This window comes from Pistacia vera, unplaced genomic scaffold, assembly GCF_008641045.1.
Source record: "Pistacia vera cultivar Batoury unplaced genomic scaffold, PisVer_v2 Contig567, whole genome shotgun sequence".
Classification (NCBI taxonomy): Eukaryota; Viridiplantae; Streptophyta; class Magnoliopsida; order Sapindales; family Anacardiaceae; genus Pistacia; species Pistacia vera.
The window spans coordinates 541,951-556,101 of NW_022196409.1; the positions used below are offsets into that span (position 1 = coordinate 541,951).

At 38.2% G+C, this 14,151-nt stretch overlaps 1 non-coding gene across 1 annotated transcript; it reads left to right on the forward strand.

The window, feature by feature from the left end:
- The first annotated feature begins 1,226 nt into the window (after positions 1–1,226).
- LOC116108698 lies at positions 1,227–1,332 on the forward strand. Its single transcript, XR_004124672.1, has one exon. It is a non-coding gene; the product is annotated as a small nucleolar RNA R71 (small nucleolar RNA).
- Positions 1,333–14,151: the final 12,819 nt, after the last annotated feature.

Below are 14,151 nucleotides of genomic sequence, written 5' to 3' on the forward strand. Positions count from 1 at the left end.
TAAATCACACAATGCTTTGTCAAAGAAAGAATCTCCTAATGCACAAGGTATAGTAAAACTCCCTGGATATCTCAGTTTAGAAGGTAATTTATTTTGCAGTATGGCACTGCATTCTTCAATGAGCATAACTGTTCCATGCTCTTCGATCTTCTGCTTGTTAGAAAGGATTTATTTTAAGAATTTTGCAGAACTAGGCATCTGTGCTAAAGCTTTAGCAAATGGAATATTTATTTGCAATTTCTTAAAGACCTCTAAAAACTTTGAAAATTATTGATCTAGTTTATCCTTTCTAATTCTATCAGGATAAAGAAATTTAGATACATCTTTTTCAACAACAATAGAATCATAAATTGACATACCTTTTCCTTTACCTCTTGCAACTTCCTTTGCCTTAGTCTCTTTCTATTTTTCTGAATTCGCTTTCTTTTCCTCAATAGAGACCTGTAACTCTGCTTCACTTTCCACCTTCTTTTGTGATTCTTCTTCACCAATCACCTTTCCATCCCTCAAGTTTATGGTCTTACATTGCTCCTTTAGGTTCTTTTCTGTGTCTCTTGGTAAATACCCTTACTGTCTACCCAAAATGATATTGGCCAACTGGCCAATTTGAGCTTCTAAATTCTTGATGGAAGCCTCTTCATTCTGAATTCTTATCTCTATAGTACTCAAGAACTTTGCCATCATCTCCTCTAAATTTGATTTCTTCTCTTGAGATTTAAAATGTGGCGGTGGAGATTTCACTTGATTGTTGTTACTCCAAGAGAAATTTGGGTGATTCCTCCACCCCAGATTATATGTTTCACTGTATGGATTATTATTAGGCCTGTAAAAATTTTGAAACATAGTTAGCTTGATCAGGCATAGAATTAATAGCAAACATGTTACCTAATTGACACTCATGGCTAGGGTGATCTTCGCCACAAAAATCACACATAGAAGCAACTATTGCAGGTTTTTGCATTTGAAGTCCATCAATCTTCTTATTTAGCGCCTGTATTTGTGCTGCCAAAGCCGTGATAGCATCTATGTTATGAACACCTGACGTTCTTCTCACAGGCAACCTCTTTATCGGCCAGTGATAAGAGTTTGGAACCATTTTCTCTAGCAATTCATAAGCTTGTTCTGGTGTCTTCTTACCTAAAGTACCACCCGCAGCATCATTACTCATATTTCGAACTTCACTATTAAGACCATTATAGAACATCTGGACTTGTAGCCAAATCGGTAATTCATGGTGGGGACATCTCCGGAGCATGTCCTTGAACCTTTCCCATGCTTTGTATAGTGACTCTATATTCACCTGCACAAACATAGTAATATCATTACGCAATTGTGCAGTCTTTGCAAGAGGAAAATACCTACTCAGGAATTTTTGTGTCATTTGCTCCCAGGTTGTGAGGTCAACCAACTCTTAGCTTTGTCTCTTAATGAAAATGGGAACAATCTTAGTCTTATAGCTTCGTCAAAAACTCCATTATGCTTAAAAGTATCACAAATCTACAGGAAATTTGCAATATGTAAGTTAGGATCTTCATGTACGAAACCACCAAACTGTACTGACTGCTGAATCATCTGGATGATTGCTGGCTTTACCTCAAAGGTGTTGGCATTGATCATTGGTCGTCGAATGCTCGATATTGCTCCATTTGGAGATGGGGGAGAGTACTCGTTTAGTGTACGAGTTGCTGGTGGTGTTCCATTATTTGGGTTATCGTGATTACCCATGATGTCCTTTTTTATTGTTCTATTTCTTGCGTAAAAAGTACGATCTATCTCAGGATCAAATGCTAGTAAAATCTTTCCAGAAGCTCTGGTCATACACTAGCAGAAACACCTATTGGTTTCCAAAAAATAAACAAACAAAATAAAAAAAAAATCTCAAAGTAACAAGTAATCTTAAAATAATCACAAACAATCTAATGATCCCTGGCAGCGGCGCCAAAAACTTGATGCGACTAAATCAACCTTAGCAAGTGCACTAGTCGTGTTTAAGTAATTAAGTGATGAGTTTGAGTATCGTCCCACAGAGATCAAAGCGAATATTTGTAATTACCTAAAACTACTTACACTTTGTTTGAGAAAACGAAATCTTAGAGTGTAAAAGTAACGGATTAAAAATAACTAAATTAAACAAATAAATAATGTGATGAACTTTGCAATATTAATGAAGTTAGGGTACAAATTTCCCCCTAATTATGCTTGACGACCACTCTTAATACCTGTTTGTGCTATGAATTGGTAGGATTCTTCTAAGGCCAATTATCCTTATTCAGGCATAATATTCAATTTAATACAGATCCCTATTTAGTTACTCTGAAATTAAGAAGCATAGATTCATCAATCCCTTACGACTAATTCGCCCTATCCGATTATGAATTAGATGGACCACAAATTAATCCTAGAATCTCTATTCGATTAGTTCTAGTCTTAATATGTTGTGTAATGTTATTCCCATAGAACAATTATAAATATGAATTAAGCAATAAACCCTAACTTCTCTATTCGAAACATCATTAAGGTAATTGAATCAATCCAACATTCATAAAGCATTAAACCTAAACTCTTGCACAAATTCATAAACATAAATCTGGTATTAAGAATAAAAATTGTTCAAAACATAATTAGGGTTCCAACCTCCCCTAACAAAAGAGATTCACTCCATCCTAAGAAAAAAAAAATAAATAGAGAAGAAAGAAAACATAATCAGACTTGAAAATAAATAAAAATCAAACTCTTAAATCTGATCTTCAGTCCCCAAGAATAAATTTTCTCCTCTAAAAAATATGCAAAATTCGTCCCTTGACAACTAATCTCAATTATGCTTAAATACCCAAGAGAGTCCTAAGTGAAAAAGGAAAGAAAAACTGATAAAAACACCCTATAGTTTTCGCCACAACCCTGGGCCTGGCCAAATTTAAGTCACCACAACCTAGGCCGTGGTTCTTCCTGGTCTCTTTGTTTTCTCTTTGTTCCATCTCCATGACATGGTGAACTACTAAGGCATGGTCATGGCCTTCAAGACTGAAGGGTAATCTCAACTTCATCAAGCTTTAATTCCCAATTTCATTCCAGTACTCCAATCTAAATCAAAGCCTTAAAAAAACACAAAAGTTATCCAAATCAATAGGTAACCATTCATATCTCAAACTTAACAAAAACAAACATAAAAACAAAGGAAACAAATGAGAAGTTAACTAAACTAACATCAAAACAACCCTAAAAACGCTCAAATTATGCAACTTATCAGTTAACCTCTATTTACTTATGTTACTTATAATCAATTCTTGAGAAGGGTTCTATTATGGATCTAACTTGGTTTTTAATTTTTGGAATTTATGATTTCTCCATTGTCGGTTCAATGTTCCATTGTTTATACACAATACAATTGTTCTGGTGAAAGTAAATTTTTTTTCATGAAAAAGTTCTAAAAATTTGTTTTATTAAGGAAACTGTTGTTTGAACAACTTTGTTCTTGGCATCTTATGCTTTGAAGCGCTGAGTTCTTACATGTTTTCGTCACTTGAATCAGGCTTGTAGCTTGCTAGCCACTAGTCCACCAGAAATTAGAAGTCAAATGGGCATGAAGCTTGGAGAGAAGAAGATAATAAATGAATATGGTATGAACTTTAGCTGGTATGCACATATTAATACGAAATATTATTTTCTGAGGCAGTGTACAAATCAAAACTTATTGTGCATCAAATATTCTTCAATAGAGCATGTCATCGAAATTTTTTCATCAGACGTTATATACTTGATAATAACTACTTGAATGATTACGTAATATACCTTTTGCCGACCGAGCTATAAATGAAGTTATAGTTGGTTCAAGAGAAGAGGCAGCTAAATGCATGCAGACTGATTTCAAGTGCAAGACAAGCAGTCTCTGGTCGACTTGCTATAGGTGGTATCAATGCTACTAGATATCTTGCTAACAAAATGCAGAAAGCTTGAAGAACTTGGACATAATTTTTCCCATTTTTCTTTCTCAAAATTCCAATATGAGATCTGCTAAATGAGGAAGTGAGCTTGTTAAGATTCAAGTTGGTATATAGGAGGAAGCTTAGTTAGATAGAAATCTGTTATGCTGAGCTGTAAGTTAGTTGAGGTAGTTAGAGGTAGTTAGTTGACAGTTATGAATTATTTCTTTGTATCTAAACAGCAATGTAACAGACTTCTCATTAATCAATAAAGAATTTTTCATTTTCACGTTTCTTGCCCCCAAATTAACATGGTATCAGAGCACCAATTCCAGGGTTTGAAGATTCTGAAAATTCACAGAAAACTTTACTCTGTTCACCAGTAATTCACTATTTTACTGATTCATCAGTTTTGTCAGCTTCTTTTCTTCTAGATCTGTTTCATCAGCTTTGTCAACCTCTTCTCCTCTGGATTTTGTTTATTATCTGATCTCATAATCAAGAAGCTATCATCTTCATTCTTTCAAAATGGCAACTGTTAGTGTAGATGGAGAGATGTAGTCTTCTGCAAATAATGGAAATGATCAATCAAGTTCATCAATCGATTTTAGTCATCAGCTTTACCTACATCCTTCTGATACTCTAGGTTTCGTTCTTGTCTCTTTTCAATTGAATGGTGTCAATAATTACTCATTATGGAATAGATCTATGAGAATTGCATTGTTAGCTAAAAATAAGATTAGATTTATTGATGGATCTTGCACAAAGAATAGTTTTCCAGTTAGCTTGCACAATCAATGGGATAGATGTAATGTCATAGTTCTCTCCTGGATCATGAACTCTGTTACTAAAGAACTTTTAAGTGGCATTGTTTATGCATCTAGTGCACATTTGGTATGGAAAGATTTAAAAGAAAAGTTTGATAAAGTGAATGGATCTAGAGTTTTCCAGTTGCATAGAGAAATTGTCACCTTAGTGCAAGGAACTTCATCTATTTCCACTTATTTCTCTAAACTAAGAATGTTATGGGATGAATACTCGTCTATTGTCCAGCATCCTTCCTGTGAGTGTTCTATATCAAAGGTTTACGTAGATCACATGCAGAATCAAAAGTTATTCCAATTCTTGATGGGATTAAATGAAACTTACTTACATGCTAGAAGCCAAATCCTTATGATGCAACCTTTACCATCTATCAACCAAGCCTACTCTATGTTCGTCACTAAAGAAAGCCAGAGAAGTTTATCCAATGTTGTTGCTATAGAATCCTTATTTGAACCGACAGTATTTTATTCTTCATCAAACCAACAATCAGTTAAACCTAAAAAGAATTGGAATATAACCTGTGAACATTGTCATATGAAGGGACACAAAAATGATAATTGCTATAGAATCATTGGCTATCCTGCTGATTTTAAGTTCACCAGAAGAAAGAATCCTGCACAATCCTCAGCAAATAACGCTACCACTACTGAATTACCTGATCACAGTAGTTCCACATCCATTCAAAATAATACTCCAGCAGCAACTCCTCCAATCTTTTCTAAAGAACAGTATGCAGAGATACTGAAATTGCCCCAAAAGGAACCCGCATTACCTCCAAATGATGCACATGTCAATATGGCAGGTATTCACACTTACTTTTCATCCTTAGATCATGGAGTTTGCTAGATATTAGACACAGGAGCTAGTCATCATATGATAGCTTCTTTAAACACTTTGAACAAATTGATGGGGACAACTTCTCCTTCCACAGTCAAACTACCCAATGGACATCATTCGACCGTAACACATACTAGATCTTGTAACATTGGTCCAGATCAGAAATTGACTAATGTAGTATTTGTGCCAGATTTCAAGTATAATTTGATTTCTATCTCAAAGCTCACCAAAGACTTATCTTGCTTTGTCAGTTTTTATCCTAATTTCTGCATATTTCAGGGCCTTTCCAATGGGAAAATACTAGGGATTGGTAAAGAATTAGAGGGTCTCTACTTCTTCATGCCTTCTCATGCATACAAGGCTAATATTTCTACTTTGAATAAAACATTACTTGTTTCATGTTCAGTTTCTGTAAGCCAGCTTTGGCATAAACATCTTGGTCATATGCCATATGCGAAACTGAAATATTTTTCTGGAATAAGAAGTTTTAATTCTGATAATGCTGAGTACCATTGTGATATCTGTCCTCTTGCCAAACATATGAGAAAGCCTTTTCCTATTAGCACTACAAGGGCTCCTGCATGTTTTCATTTGTTGCATATGGATGTATGGGGACCATATCATACCCCTACACATAATCATCACAAATACTTCCTTACGGTAGTTGATTGTAACAACTCCATTCTCATAAAAATATGCATAGTAAAAGTACATGTAAACATAACATAAAAAGTTGGGCCCAAAATTTTCTTTTATTAAACATATGTATTCTTTATACAAATATAAACAAGATTTGTATCATATGCAAAACTATCAAAACAGGGTGGACAGTGTAGCCAATTCTCTTCGTGTGCCGATGTCCATCCGATCGTGTCCTCATCTAGAACCTGCAAAAACATAGGGAACAATGGGATGAGCACAAAGAATGCTCAGTAAGTAAACCCTCTACTCAACTATCCCCGTAACCCTCTCTCTAATTCTTTCCCTACAATTTTGTCTTATTTACTCTTTCTCTTATACAACTCTCTGTTTTCTCTTTCTATTAACTCTTTTCTACTAACTCTCTTTCTAGTAAGTCACGGCCCTATCTGACCGGAGGCACGGCTGGGACTCGCTCCCACTCCTTGTGACTTCTACTCATTCTAGTCGATCGGACTTGGTTATGCATGGATTCGGAACCTTTGGCCATGTGAGTGCATAGAATCTCTCGGGTAAACTCTCAAAAATACTTTATCACCCACTTGAAATTCAACCTCTTTTCTCTTCAAGTTGGTATAGCTCTTCTGTCGATCTTGGGCTTGCTTCATCCTGTTCCTGATCAATCTTACATCTTCTATCAGTTTCTGAGTCACCTCTAGCCCAAGAGTGATACTCAACTCATCCTTTTCACCTACTTCATCCCAATGTAGTAGAGACCTACATTGTCTACCATATAAAGCCTTGTAAGGCGCCATCTTAATTGTAGACTAATAATTATTATTGTAGGCAAACTCCACTGAGGGTAGCATTTCATGCCAAGTTGCCCTATAATCCATGCAGCAGGCTCTCAACATATCCTCAAGCACCTGATTTTTTCTCTCTGTTTGGCCATCCGTCTGAGGATGATAGGCAGTACTGAATGCCAATCTAGTACCCAAGTTCCTCTGTAAACTCATCCAGAAGGCTGAGACAAATCTAGAATCTCTATCTGACAATATTGTCTTGGGCACAACATGTAACCTGACTATCTCCTTAACGTAGATCTGAGCTAACTGATATGCAGTGGTGCTTTCCTTTACTGGAAGAAAATGGGCTGATTTAGTTAACCTATCCACAATCACCCATATAGCATTATACCCTCTCTGTACTCTAGGGAGACCGGTGATGAAATCCATCGAAATACTCTCCCATTTCCACTCTGGAATACTAAGTGGTTGAAGCAACCCTGACAGCCGTTGGTGTTCTGCTTTCACTTGCTGACAAGTCAGACATTTAGCTACGAACTCTGCAATGACTTTCTTCATACCTGTCCACCAATAGCCTTTCTTTACATCCTGATACATCTTAGTTGTTCCAGGATGAGCAGTGTATGGTGTGTCATGAGCTTCCATAAGAATTCTCTGTCTCAACTCATCGTTCGGAGGAATATACAACCGATTCCTAAAATAGAGAACACCATCTCTCACACAGAACTCTGATGTCTTGCCCTCAAGCACTTGCTGAACTATTTTCTGACACCACTCATCGGCCACTTGCTTTTCTTTCACTTCCCCTAGTAAAGTAGTCTGAATCTCTAACCTTTTAATCCTTTCTGAAATCACTTTGATTTGCTCTCTACACAACTCTTCTATCAACTCTTGTTGCTTAGTGAGTCGGGATAAATAGGCTCTTCTACTCAGGGCATCAGCTACTACATTGGCTTTCCCTGGTTGATACTTGATCTCACATTCATAATCTTTAACCAACTCTAACTATCTTCTTTGCCTCATATTCAACTCCTTCTGAGTAAAGAAATACTTTAAACTCTTATGATCAGTGTAGATATTGCTCTTTGCACCATAGAGGTAATGCCTCCAAATCTTTAAGGCAAAGACTACGGCTGCCAACTCTAAATCATGCGTAGGGTATCGAGTTTCATACTCTTTCAATTGCCAAGAGGCATATGCTATCACCCTACCTAATTGCATTAACACCGCACCAAGTCCTTGCAAAGAGGCATCTGTATAAATATCAAAATCTATACCCTCCTGAGGTAACACTAACATAGGAGCTGTCGTTAATCTCTTCTTCAACTCTTGGAAATATTCCTCACAAGCTTCTGACCATACAAAAGGAGTTCTCTGTTTAGTAAGAGTGATTAATGATTTAGCCAACTGGGCGAACCCTTTAACAAATCGTCTGTAGTAACCTGCCAAGCCTAAGAAACTTCTGACCTCTTTTACTGTCCTCGGCCTCTGCCACTTAAGGATTGCCTGCACTTTACTCGGATCTACGGAGATCCCTTCCTTAGACACCGTATGACCCAAAAATACTACTTGATCAAGCCAAAACTCACACTTGGAAAACTTAGCATACAACTGCCTTTCTCTCAACCGTTGCAGCACAATCCTCAAGTGTTCCTCATGTTCTTTTCTTGACTTTGAATAAACCAGGATATCATCTATAAAAACCACTATGAATTGATCCAGATAATCATGGAATACCTGATTCATCAAGATTATAAAGATCACTGGGGCATTAGTCAAGCCAAACGGCATCACTACAAACTCATAATGCCCATACCTTGTATGGAAAGCAGTCTTAACTATATCCTACTCAGCCACTCTGACCTGATGATACCCTGACCTCAAATCAATTTTGGAGAATACTGCTGCTTCCTTCAACTGATCAAACAAATCATCGATCCGAGGTAAAGGGTACTTGTTCTTTACTGTCACCTTATTCAACTCTCTATAATCAATGCACATCCGTAATGACCCGTCCTTCTTCTTTACAAACAAGATTGGAGCTCCCCAGGGAGAATGACTCGGTCGGATAAAACCTTTATCTAAAAACTCTTGGAGTTGCTTCTTTAATTCCTGAAGCTCTGCTGGGGCCATTCGGTAAGGGGCTTTAGATATTGGTACTGTCCCTGGTGCTAGTTCGATACTAAAATCAACCTCTCTTTCCGATGGCAAACCTGGTAAATCTTCCGGAAACACATATAAAAACTCTCGAACTATCGGCACCTTCTGAATCTCTGGCTGTGGAATATCACCACTCTGCACTACATGAGCAATATATCCAGAACACCCCTTTCTCAACATCTTTCTAGCCTTCACACTACTAATTAACATACTCAACTGATGGCCCTCTCCAAAGCTAAATTTGTCTCCACTATCGAGATTAAACCTTACTTTCTTCTTTCGACAATCGATCTCTACTCCATACCTCCCTAGGAAATCCATGCCTAAAATCACATCAAAGTCGGGCATATCAAAAACTATTAAATCGACTGCTAACTCTCGACCATGGATCACTATGGACTCTCCTAACAACATCTCCTGAGTCAACACACTTACCCCATCAGGTAACTCAATCTTAATAGGTTGACTCACTCTATTAGGTTTCAAATCTAATCTCTCAATCATCCTATGCGATACAAAAGAATGGGTAGCCCCAGAATCAATTAAAGCATATAAAGAAACAGCATGGAATAACAACTGACCAGTTACAACTGATGGACTGGCCTCGGCTTCACCCTGAGCCACCGTAAAAACTCTGGCATTAGTACCTCTCGAACTCTAAGCTGCGGGTGGAATACAATCCTTTTTCAGATGCCCTGGCTGTCGGCACCTGTTACACACATTTCTATCCCTCAAACATTTTCCTGAATGGTTCATCCCACATTTAGCACAAAAGGGCAACCCTTCAGTCCTGGGCCGCTTGTTCTACCAATCTCTCCTGTTACTCTTGGGTTGAAACTTCTTCTTGGCCCTTACTTCTCTATTCTTTTATGTATCCACTCTCTCCCTCGGCAAGGTAATGGATGGTTCACTGAGTACTGGTAAAGATGACCCTTCTGCAATGTGCTTATTTACATAAATCTCTGCCCTTAATGCCCTTGTCAAAGCCTCACTGTAGGTATGAGGAGGCTCGGCTCCTGTCATCACATCTCAGGCAATATCGGATCTCAACCCCTGTACAAATTTATCCCTCCTTAACACTGGAGTGTACACTATCCCGGGTGCAAATCGGGCAAGGGAATTGAATCTTACCGAATACTCCTTCACCGTACTAGTCCCCTTTTTCAAATTAATGAACTCTTGGACTTTCTCATGTACTCGATCTTCTGTTCGATACTCGGCCTCAAATAGCCTCTTAAATTCTTCCCAAGTCATCGGAGCTAAGTCATGAATCTCTTCCATTAGTTCCCACCAAATTCGGGCATCTCCCCGAAATAAAAAACTAGCATATCTGATTCTCTCTCTGTCATTCATGGGAAACAAGGCCACTGTCCGCTCTACGGACTTAAACCACTCTTCTGCTTCTAACGGATCCCTTGTACCCCTAAACTCTGGCGGCTGGTGCTGGCTTGCAAGCTCCTGAATTGGATCAACTCGATTTGGTACTACCTGAGGTACCGGCCCCCCTCGCTCTTGTCTTGCGGGTCGTCCTCTACTAGGGATCTCAGTTCTTTCTTGTACAACTCTCCCCTGACTCTCTACTAACACCTCTTGAACAATATTCCGAATCATTGTCGCATCAAGAGTAGGGGGAGTTGGCTCTGGTGGGTTAGAGGGTTCTCCCTCGTTCATCACACTCTTACCCTTATTTCGGTTACTACGCCTCATCTACAAAACGACCACACTTGATCAATTCAAGAGAACACTTAACATAAGGAAAGAATTAACTTACACAATCGACTCTTGGACATCGTAGTGACGAGAATGGTACACTGTCAAATCCCAAAATCTCGGCTCTGATACCAAAAAGGTAACGACTCCATTCTAATAAAAATATGCATAGTAAAAGTACATGTAAAATAACATAAAAAGTTGGGCCCAAAATTTTCTTTTATTAAACATATGTATTCTTTATACAAATATATACAAGTTTTGTATCATATGCAAAACTATCAAAATAGGGTGGACAGTGTAGCCAATTCTCTTCGTGTGCCGATGTCCATCTAGAACCTGCAAAAACATAGGGAACAGGGATGAGCACAAAACAATGCTCAGTAAGTAAACCCTCTACTCAATATCCCCGTAACTCTCTCTCTAGTTCTTTTCCTACAATTTTTATGACTCTTCTCTTATACAACCTCTGTTCTCTTTCATAACTCTTTTCTACTAACTCTCTTTCTAGTAAGTCACGGCCCATGACCGAGGGCGGCTGGGACTCGCTCCCACTCCCTGTGATTTACTCACTAGCGATCGGACTTGGTTATGCATGGATTCGGAACCTTTGGCCATGTGAGTGCATAGAATCTCTGGGTAAACTGGGTATAGCCTCATCCATGTACTCTAAGGGCTACACCACTTCTCTCTCTGTTACTCATGCCGCTCTCTAATGCGGCGTACATGCGGAATACTCTACCCGTACTCAAGGTTCCCCATCGCAAACCTACTCTATTCTCTTGTTTAGCACTAATCTAGCTTTTACTCTAAAGTGCTTATTCTCTCTCTTTACTCTTAGAGTAGTAACTCAACAAATCTCTACTCTTCTCTACTCTCTTTCTAGTGAAAATAAAGCATAGTTAATGCACATAAATGACTCATCTATTAATGCATTTATGAAATGCAACTAAGCCATGTGCAACAATTAATGTTCTACTTTACTTATGCTTCTCTTGAGCATTTCATCATACAACTCATGTGCATATAAAAATCTACTCAACTCTAACTTTTCTCTTTTCTTAATCATCCAAAGGGAGGAAACTCCCTCATAAACTCTAAATTTCCTGTCAAAAGAAAAGACACTTCCATAAGCTTGCTCAAAACTCCTCCAACTCATCCAACTCACCCCAATCAAGCAAATAAAACACTTCTCAAACTACATTTATGGTATTTATCACATTATCATAATACTAATATTCACTATTTTCCAAACTATGAATACATATATAATATAATCTACTCAAAAGAGTTCTAAATCTCAACTTAGGTTGAATTTACTTACCTTATGAGGAAATAGCTTCTTTAACACTTCTCCTTTCCTTTGGGAGCTGCCTTCTCTCTACAACTTAACCAACAACAACATGAACTCTAATCAAAACAAATAAAACTCTCATCTAAAGCAAGAATCCTTAACTTAGGATGCTTTAGATTAAAACCCTATAAAAGTTACTCAAAAGCTCTTGGAATTTGGAAGATTGAAGGAATTTGAGAGAATTGGAGAATGGAGGGGCGGTGGAATGGGAAAATGAAAAATTCTCTAAGACTAAACCCCTAAATATTCCTAACAAACTCATTCTTCCATTTTGCCCTTGCTCTTTCTTGGAAATTCCATCCATATCCTTTAATTCCTACAAACACACCCCCATACTAACATATTCTCCATGAAATTTCCTTACATTTTACTCCCCACTTTTCCTGCTAATTAGGGGTAAAATGGTCAAATAGTACCCAAGGGAAAAAATATCTAAAACTCAATAAACTTTTCAACCGGCACGTCGGCGCGTCGAAGAAGCTTCCTTCGCCACGGCAAAACTGTCCAGCAGCTTCCCCGTGGCTTCAACACCTCTTCGCCGTGGCGAAGATTATCCTTTGCCTTGGCGAGCCCTGTAATAGCAAAAACCTTCTAATTTTGACTCAATTCAAGGCAAATACTCAACATATCAATACAACCAAAGACCAACCAACCACTGTTCATAAAAACCGACTCAAATAAGAGTGAAATAAGAAACATTAGCAACGTACCTCAAGCGGGGCGTTACAGGCGAAGACTGTAATACCAAGATTCCTTAAATCTCAACCAATTTCAAGGCAAACACTCAACCAACTCACTATGCCATTTCAACCAAAGACCAACTAACTAAAAAATAACAACATACAAACTTAATTGAAGCTGAATCAATAAACATTTAAGTAATATAGCAAATCTTAACTACGTACCTCAAATAGGGCGTTACAATTCTCCTCCTTAAAAGAATTTCGTCCTCGAAATTCACACGAACAACTCCGGGTAACGATTCTGCATGTCTTGTTCCACCTCCCATGTGGCCTCTTCTACCTTGTGATTTCTCCAAAGAACCTTCACTAACGGAATACTCTTGTTCCGGAGCTCTTTAACCTTCCGATCTAAAATCTGTACTGGACGCTCCTCATACACAAGATTCTTTGCTAAATCAACATCCTCGATACTCAAGATATGGGAGGGATCACTTATATACTTTCGTAGCATCGAGACATGAAAAACGTCAAGCACCTTGTCCATACTAGGTGGTAATGCTAATCTATAGGCAACCTTCCCAACTCGTTGCAAGACCTCAAATGGACCAATATATCTCGGTGCTAACTTTCCTTTGCTCCCGAAGCGCATTACTCGCTTGTAGGGGGAAACTCTCAACAATACCTTGTCACCACTTGGAATTCAACCTCTTTTCTCTTCAAATCGACATAACTTTTCTGTTGATCTTGGGCTTGCTTCATTCTCTTTCTGATTATTCTTACGTCCTCTATCATTTTCCGAGTCACCTCTGGCCCAAGAGCGGTACTCAACTCATCGTTTTCGCCGATCTCATCCTAATGCAACGGAGACCTACATCATCTACCATATAAAGCTTCGTAAGGTGCCATCTTAATTGTAGACTGATAACTATTATTGTAGGCAAACTCCACCAAAGGTAACATTTCATGCCATGACATTCTATAACCCATGCAGTAGGCTCTCAACATATCCTCAAGTATCTGATTTGTTCTCTCAGTTTGGCCATCCGTCTAAGGATGATAGGCAGTATTGAATGCCAAACGGGTACCCAAATTTCTCTGTAAACTACCCCAGAAAGCTGAGACAAATCTAGAATCCCTGTCTGACACTATAATCTTGGGCACACCATGTAACCTGACTATCTTTTTAATGTAGATTTGAGCCAACTGATCCGTAGTAG